Raw genomic sequence first — 9588 nt, 5'->3', positions numbered from 1 at the left:
AACCTCCTCCTGGTGCCCTGAGCAGCCACACAGGCTGGGAAAAGGCATCACCCAGCGCTGGGAAGCAGGAGTGGGACAGAGCCTTTCATGGTGTGAGGCTGGGAAATGCCAGGCAGGATCCTGATCCCTGTGATGCTCCAGCCTTGCCTGCAGTGCTGCAGTCCTGTCCTCCTGGTTTTGCTTGTTTGTAACGGCAAGGAAAGCAAAGCTTTTAAACCATCAATTAATTGGACTCTTGCATTAAGAGCAATGAACTATTATTTGACAGAAATTCATCTTCCCCTCCTGCTGAGAAGAAATAAGCTGGAGGAAAAGAATCAGCTTCACAGGAGAAAAATAAAACGCCTCTGCCTCAGAGACAAATTACTCATGAGATACACAGGTAACAGGCATGGGGTGTTTGAGCTCATCCCTTTTACACATCATTTCCCTCAGGACAACAGCTACAAGTCAGTGGCTTTGTGACAGATCCCTTTGTCCCAGTGTCCCTGCCCAGCAGGCCATTCCCAGCATTTATTATTCCTGGAATTGATGAGCATTTCCCTCATCTGGGCTGAATCTGCTTCTAATTAACGACTGTGGCCCTGCAGGTCCAGGTTCAGCCCTGCCTGGGTGAGCAGAGGTTCGGCTGACAGAGCTGGGATTTCTCCTGGACCCAGAGCAGCCTCTGTGCCAGCTCCAGGAGTGGGAGCTGGACAGATCCCACCTCTCACCTCAGCTCTGAGCACACCTGGGCCAGGCAGGGCTCCCCCATCCACCTTGATCCAGGTGGATTCTGCATCCTCCTCATGGCTCCTGCCTTGTGCCAGCACCCCACTCTCTTTCAGAGACTTTTTTGCAGGGTTCAGATCCATCTCTGCCATGCCCTGAGTCCTTCATGCAGTTATTGGAGTCTCAACTCAAGACCTGGAAACTCAGAATTTCTCCAAAATCTCCATGGCATGGCATAAATCAGAGCAGAATCACAAGTTAAAGCACCCTGGCAGCCAACAGGGTGAGCTGAAAGCAGGAATCCAGAGGAGACAGCTCTAGAAACTGCCTGCAAAGAAATCTGGTTTGGTTTGGGGGGGAAAAAAAACCAGGATTCCAACCACAGGAGAGAGGTTTCCAAAGTGCCTTCTGCTGGGAAGTGTTACGTGGGGAGAGGAGGGGGAGGGAAGGCACCCAACGAGGTTTAAAATAGAGTTTGGTCATTTTATGAATGAGGTGATGTGACACAGTTCCCTGCCAAAGCTGGAGGGTTGGATGACCCAGAAAATCCTGTTTGGGGAAGGAGCTGTTGTTGGTGTGAGGCTGCAAATCCAAGTGTTACGGAGGGGGTGGGATCCCACTCACGCTCGGGGTGATAGTAAAAGGGTTTGAAAATCACGGAGATTTGGGGAGTTAGAAGGAAAGTTAGGCTTAGTAGGCCCTGGGAAAATACCCTGGGAAAGCACAGGCCTTGTGCTTGCTAGAGCTGCACCTGTGTGCCCAGTATATGATAAATGATATAATTGTTAGATGTGATGATTGTTTAGTAATTAAATGTAATTACTGTTTAATCGCAAGAATCTTCCTGAGAAACTGTGGTCAGGGGCTTGAGAGAGACCACGAGAAATTCATGCTTGAATAAGGTCAATGTATACGACAGAACAATATAAGTTTAATAATTAAAATGTAAGTTATATAAGGGTAGAATATAAAATACGTTCAGCTCGAAAGCCATGTCGGAGTCAGATTTGGGTCTGTACCCCTGATTCCCAATAAAAGCACCTGCACATGATAAAATTCCATTATTATTTGTGTTCCTGATCGCTAACAGGGGCACTCAGAGCCAGGGAGGAGATGCTGAGGCTCCCAAAAGCCCTTGGGGGGTGCTCAGGGCAGGGCATTCTGCCCCCATCCAACCCTGGGTGCTCCTGCCTGGGGAATCGCTGCCAGGATGTGCCCTGGGCTCACCCAGGCACGGGGGAGAGCAGCAGGGCTTGGGGATGGAGCTCATTGTCCCAAAGAGCAGCACAAAGGCATGGGACCAGTGCAGGTCCAGCTCAGGGCAGACCCCAACCTGTTCTGGGGTCTCAGTCCAGACCCAAACACTTTTTAGTGTCTCAGTCGAGACCCAAACACTTTATGGGGTCTCCATCCAGTCACAAACACGTTTTGAGGCCTCAGTCCAGATCCAAACATGATTTGGGGGCTGAATCCAGACCTAAATACACTTTAGGGTCTCAACCCAGACCCAGGGCCTCCATCCAGCCCCAAACACATTTTGAGGTCTAAATCCAGCCCCAGACACTTTTTGGTGCCTCCATCCAGCCCCAAAACCCTTTCCCCAGCAGCAGCTTTGCCAGGAGGGTGTAGGAAATCCTGTGGTGCTGCCCATGGACGAAGCTGCCCCAGTTTCCCCAAACTCCAGGCTGTTTTTTTCTGGGAATAATCCCACACCTCCAGACATGTGGAACAAAGAGCCCCCAGCAGTGCCCACTGCTTCCCTCATAGCTGGTTATTCATCCAAACAGCTAAATTCCCTTTTCCCTGTCAGCTGCACGGAGAGGGGCTCTGATCTCAAACTGATGTGGAGGTGAGCAGTGATTCATTAAAAAAAAAAAAAAAACTGCTACATTTATCTACATAGGTGGCTGTATTTCAGCAGAACAGTAAATAACAGCCCCACTGCAAAAACAAAAAGTCAAATTCAGGCAGAGCTGAGAGATTTCAGGGGATAAAAGGCACTGAAAGTCATGATTTGACTGAGACACAAAGAATAAATCTAATATGGGTGTGATTTTTTTTCACCCAGGTTCATAACAAGTTTTTATTGGTAATAGAGGACGTCCAAATGAGATAATTTTATAGATAAGAGCTGCTCTGAAGGAAGCAGTGAGAGGAGCAAGTAGCCTGTGGTAGTTATATAAAAAAGCCCAGCTAATTATAAAAATATATTTAGATAGCTCCAAGAAGTTGGTAGGATGAGTTAGATAAATAAGGAACATTATGTGGAACAGTTTGTTTGCCTTGTCTTCCATGCAAAAAGGAAAATGTGTGTGAATTTCAACGAGCTGGAGAGCCAGGAGTGGCATCTGCCAAATCCTGCTGCAGGATTTGGGAGGATATTCCTGGTCCCAGCTGAAGAGGCTGCTCCACACCCTGATTGCCCATTTGGGAAGCCTTCAACTGCCACCTAATCCCAGAAATGCACGTGGGATTGGGGATTTTAGTGCCTGAAGCTTCCCAAAAATGGATCCCACCCCCTCTCAGGTGCTGCACACGCAATGAGAGAACCCTGGGAGATCAGAGCACTGAAAGAAGGTGCAATATTTAAGGAATTTGGGATTTTTGCCACTTTAGGGACGGGGAACAGAGGGTGGGAGCAGTGCCAGATCTCAGTGGGGTCACACAGAACAGCTCAGCTGCCACAGGATCCATCCCCTCAGACAATCATAAATATTGGACTGATCATTTCCAGCCTATCTTTCCTTCCATCACACTTCCCCTTGCTCTTTTTTTTTTGTTCTCCTCCTCGTAATTACTGCATCAAAGGATGTTTTCTCCTCTGTGCATTCCATTCACACCCCAAAGAGAAAGGAAAGCAGTCATTTAAGTGAGGCAGGAAAAAAAAATCCAACCAAAACCCAACCTGTCTTTGAAATGTGGGGAAAACAAAAGATGAAGAGACAAAAGATGAGGAGACTTTCAAGTGAGGAATGATTAAGAAAAGGGAGGAACGAAGAACGAAATGAGTCATGGGCAGGTTGGGACAAGGACTCAAGAGGAGACCTCTCATTTTTGCACCAGGTTCAGGGAATTCCAGCCCTGGCTGTGATTTTGGGGCAAATTCACCTGCCTTTAAATCTCCACCGGTTTATACAACCTTCCTTTTCCAGGCAGAGGTCAGAGGTGTAGAGCCACCTTTTATCCCTGCAGAACTGCAGGTCTGACTTTTCCCATCAGCACAGGGCACGGCATCTTCCAGCTCTCATAATTCCATGGAAAGTTCCAGCTCTCATAATTCCAGATCTCATTATTCCATGGAAAGTTCCAGCTCTCATAATTCCAGCTCTCTTAATTCCATGGAGAGTCAGGAAAGGAAGGCAGTGAAGGGAAGACTCTATTCTAGGGGAAGGAGCACCTGAACAGGAGATTTGGATCTGCTGAGAGCCCAAACCCCAAGTTCTGTAAGGAGATTCCAAGCATGGAGCCCTGATAATTCCATGGAGAGTTCCAGCTCTCATAATTCCATGGAGGGAAGGAGAAGGAGAAGGAGAAGGAGAAGGAGAAGGAGAAGGAGAAGGAGAAGGAGAAGGAGAAGGAGAAGGAGAAGGAGAAGGAGAAGGAGAAGGAGAAGGGAAGAGGAAGAGGAAGAGGAAGAGGAAGAGGAAGAGGAAGAGGAAGAGGAAGAGGAAGAGGAAGAGGAAGAGGAAGAGGAAGAGGAAGAGGAAGAGGAAGAGGAAGAGGAAGAGGAAGAGGAAAGAAAGGAGGGAAAAGCTTAGGCTCAGTCCTAGGGGAATGAGCACCTGAACAGGGAGATTTGGATCTGCTGAGAGGCCAAACCCTGAGTTTTGTAAGGGAATTCCAAGCACGGAGCCCTGGAGGAGCAGCTGGAGCAGAGACCCCGCTGCTGCTGTGGATTTTGGGGCAGGAATTCGTGCCTAAATCAGAGAACTGGGTTTGCTGAGAAGGAGAGGGTTTGCTGGAGTAATTTGCTGTTCCTGGGCTACACCCACAGCCACTGCTGTGCCTGGGGGGCTGTCACAGCATTTCCAGCAGGAAAAAACGACTTGGGGGAGAAATGTTTCCAGTTTCTGAGGTGGACTGATCCAGTCCAGGCTCAGCAGAGAGTTTTCTCTCAGCTCCCATCTCGCAGAGGGAGATGGATGAGGCAGAGCTCAGCAGTGACAGGGGCAGCTTTATTATGGCACAATAAAGAAATTGCAGAGGAGAAAAGATGAGCTCAATAGAAGCTGCAGTCGAGGCTATTTGACTTCTGCTGCATGCACGCCCCAAAATGATGGTGATGAATCGTTCAGGGGGGGCTTCTGAAATGTAGTGAACCCGTTTAATCCAGGAGAGAAGTTCCCAAAAAACCAAACAAGCAAAAAAAAAGCACTTGGAGGTGAAAGAACAGGTTAAGGGCAGGAACATGGGGCAGTTCTGAGATGCAGTTTTTGTGGTGAAGAGCCAGAGAAATGGGATTAAACTTCATAGTTATGAAAGATGGAAGAAGGATTAAAAAATGCCACCAAGAAGGGTTTAATCTCCCCCTCATCACAAGGCCCAAGCAGCTGGAGTTGCATCAAACCCATCTTTATAAAACTCGAGAGAAAAGGGTTTTTCAAAGCGAGCTGACAAAAGAAAAGCACAAAGCTCTCTCCTCCCTGTGCTAATTCAGAGCTGAGAAGTTGTTTCAGCAGCAGAAGTGGGCTCTGAATTGAATTTTGGAGAGACAGAAGGAAGGGAGATGTGCTCATTAATATCCCAGCATAACAATAACCCCGGATAATGCAAATTATTGCCAAAGCCCCGGAGAGCTGAGAGAAATGGAGATTCACTCTGGAGCTCCACTCCACGGAGTTTATTCAGCAGCACTGAGTAAATATCAACAAGAAGGTTAAAATATTGATCAGGGGAGATGCTCCACGCTGAATAAGCTGCAGACATCTGGAAACAAACAAACTGCTGCAAGAAAGGAAGAGGCTGGGATATTTTGGGGGTTTTATTCTGCCAAAAGCCCAACTCGATGATTTGCAGCTGTAAACTCCCAGCAGCTGAGGAAGAAGGGGGGAGGAAAATTCAGTTTCCTGATTAAAGGAAAGGCTGCTGGTGGATTTTTGGTTTGGGGTATGGAGAAATGCAGGAGGGTTCAAGCAAGAAATGCACTTGGATGGAATAATGGGATTTTTAAGGCTGGAAAAGCCCTTTAAGATTAGTAAATGATAATATCAACCCATCACCCACAATGGCACCACCTCAAGTGCCACATCCACAGGGTTTTGGACATTTCCAGGGATGCTGGCTCCACCACTGCCCTGCTCCAATGCCTGAGCACCCTTCCCATGGAGAAATATCAGAAATACCCAACCTAAATCTCACCTGGAACAACTCAAGGCCAGTTCCTCTCACTCCCAATTTCCTCCTCCCAGGATTATTTTCCAGAAAGGATGAAATCAGTGAATGGGGCTGGACACCAACGTGCAGCTCTGCAGAAAGGCAGAGCACAAATCACAAATCACAGCTTTATTTTCACTGCCTGACCTCGCCAGGGTGGAGCTGGAAGTGGCACCAAAACTTTTGGCCCCTTCAAAAACTCCCCTGAGCCTCCTTTTTTCAATAACAGGTGTCTAAAAATTTTGGATTTGTTAAACCAACATTTTAACCCAGGCATCTGCTCAGAGTTAACCCCAGGTTCTTTCCCAGCTCGATTCTGGATCACACTTTGTAGGAATCGCATCCAAATTTTTTGGTTTTTTTTCTGTTCTGGGAGTGCTGGGCCCAGCTCTGATGGGAAACATTTCTCCCCAAAATGCTCAGCCCAACTGGCAAAGAACTCGTGCCAGGGACTGGACGACTTCCATCCTACACCAGCCTCCCATCAATATTTTGAAAGAACAAAACCTAAAATCCATTGAGGAGTTGACAAAAAAAAAAAAAAAAAAAAAAAAAAAAAAAAAAAAAAAAAGGGGAAATTATGGGTATTTTTCAGCAAATACCAAAGGGATCTTTGCTGAGAGAACCAATGGATTCAACAGTTGTTTTTTGTCATTTAGGGAGGTGGAGGGACAGAATGCCACCCTAATTGCTCAGAACCCCCTGGAATCATGGAAAGGTTTGGGTTGGAAGGGACCTTAAAGCTCCTATAACCCAAAAATAACTCAAAATGACCCCAAAAATGACTCAAAATGATCCAAAATGACCCAAACCCCACCTGCAATTATTCCCTGAAATCCCCCTCATGTCTTCCCTGCCTGTGGAGAGATGAATTCCAGGATTGTGGATGTGAAACAATCCCAAAACTGCAGCACAGCTCTCCCCCACCCCCAGCTGGGATTGCAGGGCAGGAGAGCTCGGATTTCTCTGAGCTGCTGAGTTTTTGAATCATTTATTTACAGCAAGGCAGTAAAGGGAATATATAAAATAACATTTAAATAGGCAAAACACGAAGAGCATCATTAGGAAAGTGTAATAGAGCTCAGATTACCAATTATAATAAAGTAATAAAGAAATCTCTCAAGGAGCTTCGTGTACATAATGCAGACAGGGAAGGGAAAAAAAAAAAAGGAAAAGCTCCCAAGTTTTCAGGAGTAAAGCTGATTTGTTTTCTGTTTTGGTGTTGTTCTTAATTCATTTATTTTTGCCAGCTTGTCTGTCAGGAATCATCACCTTCCAGGGAAGCCAAAGACAGGAATGTCACTAAAGCCAGGGATTCAGGGAGAGCAGCCTCTGCTCAGAAATCACCAAACTCTCAGCACAGATGTTCCCTGTTCAAAAATTCACAGGTTCCCTCAACAGCTGAGTTTTAATTTCACTTCTCTTTTACAGTTCTGGGTCGGTCCCAGCGGAGGGAAAAAGATCCAGCAGCAAAATGGGAATGCAAATAAATATTTGCAAGATGCTGAGGTGAAATATGGCACAGAAATGATTCCCAACCTTCAAAATGAATTCCCTTTTAAAAATAACAATAAATTAATAGGATCCATTCATTAATTTAACTGAATAATGGTTCTGGTTGGATTTAAAAGGACAAAGAACCCAGAAATGATTTGGGATTGAAAGCAGAACTCCCTGCTCAGGCTGAATTGTCTCAAGAGCACCAGCTCTGAACTTCTCCAGAATTCATTAAATTGCTGCCTGTGACCAGGGCAAGCAGAAATTCCTTCGAAAGGGCAGAAATTCCCTTTCTAATCTCACCTGCAGCTGCAGGGGGTGCAGGACACACCAAGGCTTCCGTTCCTGCAGGGAATGTCCTGAAGGGCCAGCTCAGCTGGGAGCAAGGGGGGATTTCTTTTCCTGTAGTTGGTGCTCTGTCAATTAATTAATTAAGTAATTAATAATTCATGAAGTCTGAGCAGCAAAAATACAATCAAGGTACTTCAATCTCTGGAAAAATTCATCAGCCCCAAGGAAAATTTCCTTTGCCATCATTTGTCCTTTAAACACTCCAGGCAATTCCAGCCAAACCACCCCAAAAAATCCACCAGACAAAGCTCATTTTCCTTTAAGCTTATTTAATGATATTTGAAACGCTTAAATTTTCTATTTCCCAGGTCCTGAAAACAGATTTTTTTTTTTTTTTTTAAGTGACCAATATTTAATTCCAGAAACATACAACCCGATCAGCTAAGTCATAAAAGAGCTATTTTACAAACATACATCTGGATAATTAGAACAATAAAGTCTTTTTAGACATTCAAACATGATCAGTAAAAATACAGGATTATTAATAAAGATTCTTGTGTATTTTTTTTTTAAAGAATACTTCCAGATTTTTTTTTCTTTTCTTCTCTTTAAAGTAAATCTCTGTTAAGAGTACATGATTGTATGTTGTACAAAGAAAATAAAAATATTCTAGTATGAAGAGAGCTCCACAAGACTTAATTCAAAATAAAACAGCAGTGTTTTGGCTGCAGTATCCCTTTTGCAGTACATCTGCTTGTCAGTTGGCACCTTTGGGGAAGGGGAGGGAATCCAGGGATTTCTTTGGGGAACAGGGAGAAAATACTGGATCCAGGAGAATGAAATCGAACAGCAGGGAGCTGTAAATGAGAATATCCAGTCTGAGAGCACTGGGCAGGCTGGGAGCCTGAGAGCTCCCCAGGTTTGCACTCCTCATCCTGCTGATCCCACCCCCCACACACCAGGGCAAGCAGGGATCTTCTGCAGGAGAAGGGAATTCCCACTCCAGGAAAATTCCATCTTGAGCTTTTGCCTTGTCCACGAGCTGTGTGACAGCAGAAGGGAAATGACCTCCCAGGAGATGTTCTTACACCCCATCCTTGTTCCCAAAACCAGAAATCCTTGTTCTTCTACTTGGGGAAGAGGGGGGAAAAATATTCTTGGGACCAGGGCTTGGGACAAAAAACTCCAGAGAACTGTTTGGATAAGGGAATGCCCAACCAATTGGGGGGGAAATTAAAATGAAAATTTCATTTTAAAAGAAGGGGAAGTCTTATGGCTTAAAGGAGGGGAAAAAAAACCCTGTGGGAATCCTGAATAGTGCATTTGAGTTCCAGCCCGAGGTCTGTGGTGCTGCAGGTGTGCAGGGAGGAAAAAGGAGTTCCCTGGGAAAAGGAATTCCCTGGGAAAAAGGAGTTCCCTGGGAAAAAGGAATTTCCTGGGAAAAAGGAATTCCCTGGGAAAAAGGAGTTCCCTGGGAAAAAAGGAATTCCCTGGACAAAAGGAATTTCCTGTCCCTCCAGTGGAGGGATCCCTGACCCCCCAGCATCCCTGTTTGTGAGGATGAGGCAGAGCTGGAAGCACAGCCAGGACAGAGCCCAGAGTGGGATTTCTGTTCCCCCCAGCGCCGGGCTCAGACCAGCTGGGCTCCTCCAGCCCTCCTGACCTCTGCCATCCCCAGCACCGAGGGGGATCCTCCTTTACCCACCCTGACAGGGA

This window comes from Vidua macroura, chromosome 22 (genome assembly GCF_024509145.1).
Source record: "Vidua macroura isolate BioBank_ID:100142 chromosome 22, ASM2450914v1, whole genome shotgun sequence".
NCBI classification, from domain to species: Eukaryota; Metazoa; Chordata; class Aves; order Passeriformes; family Viduidae; genus Vidua; species Vidua macroura.
Note: the sequence above shows the minus strand (reverse complement) of the source record.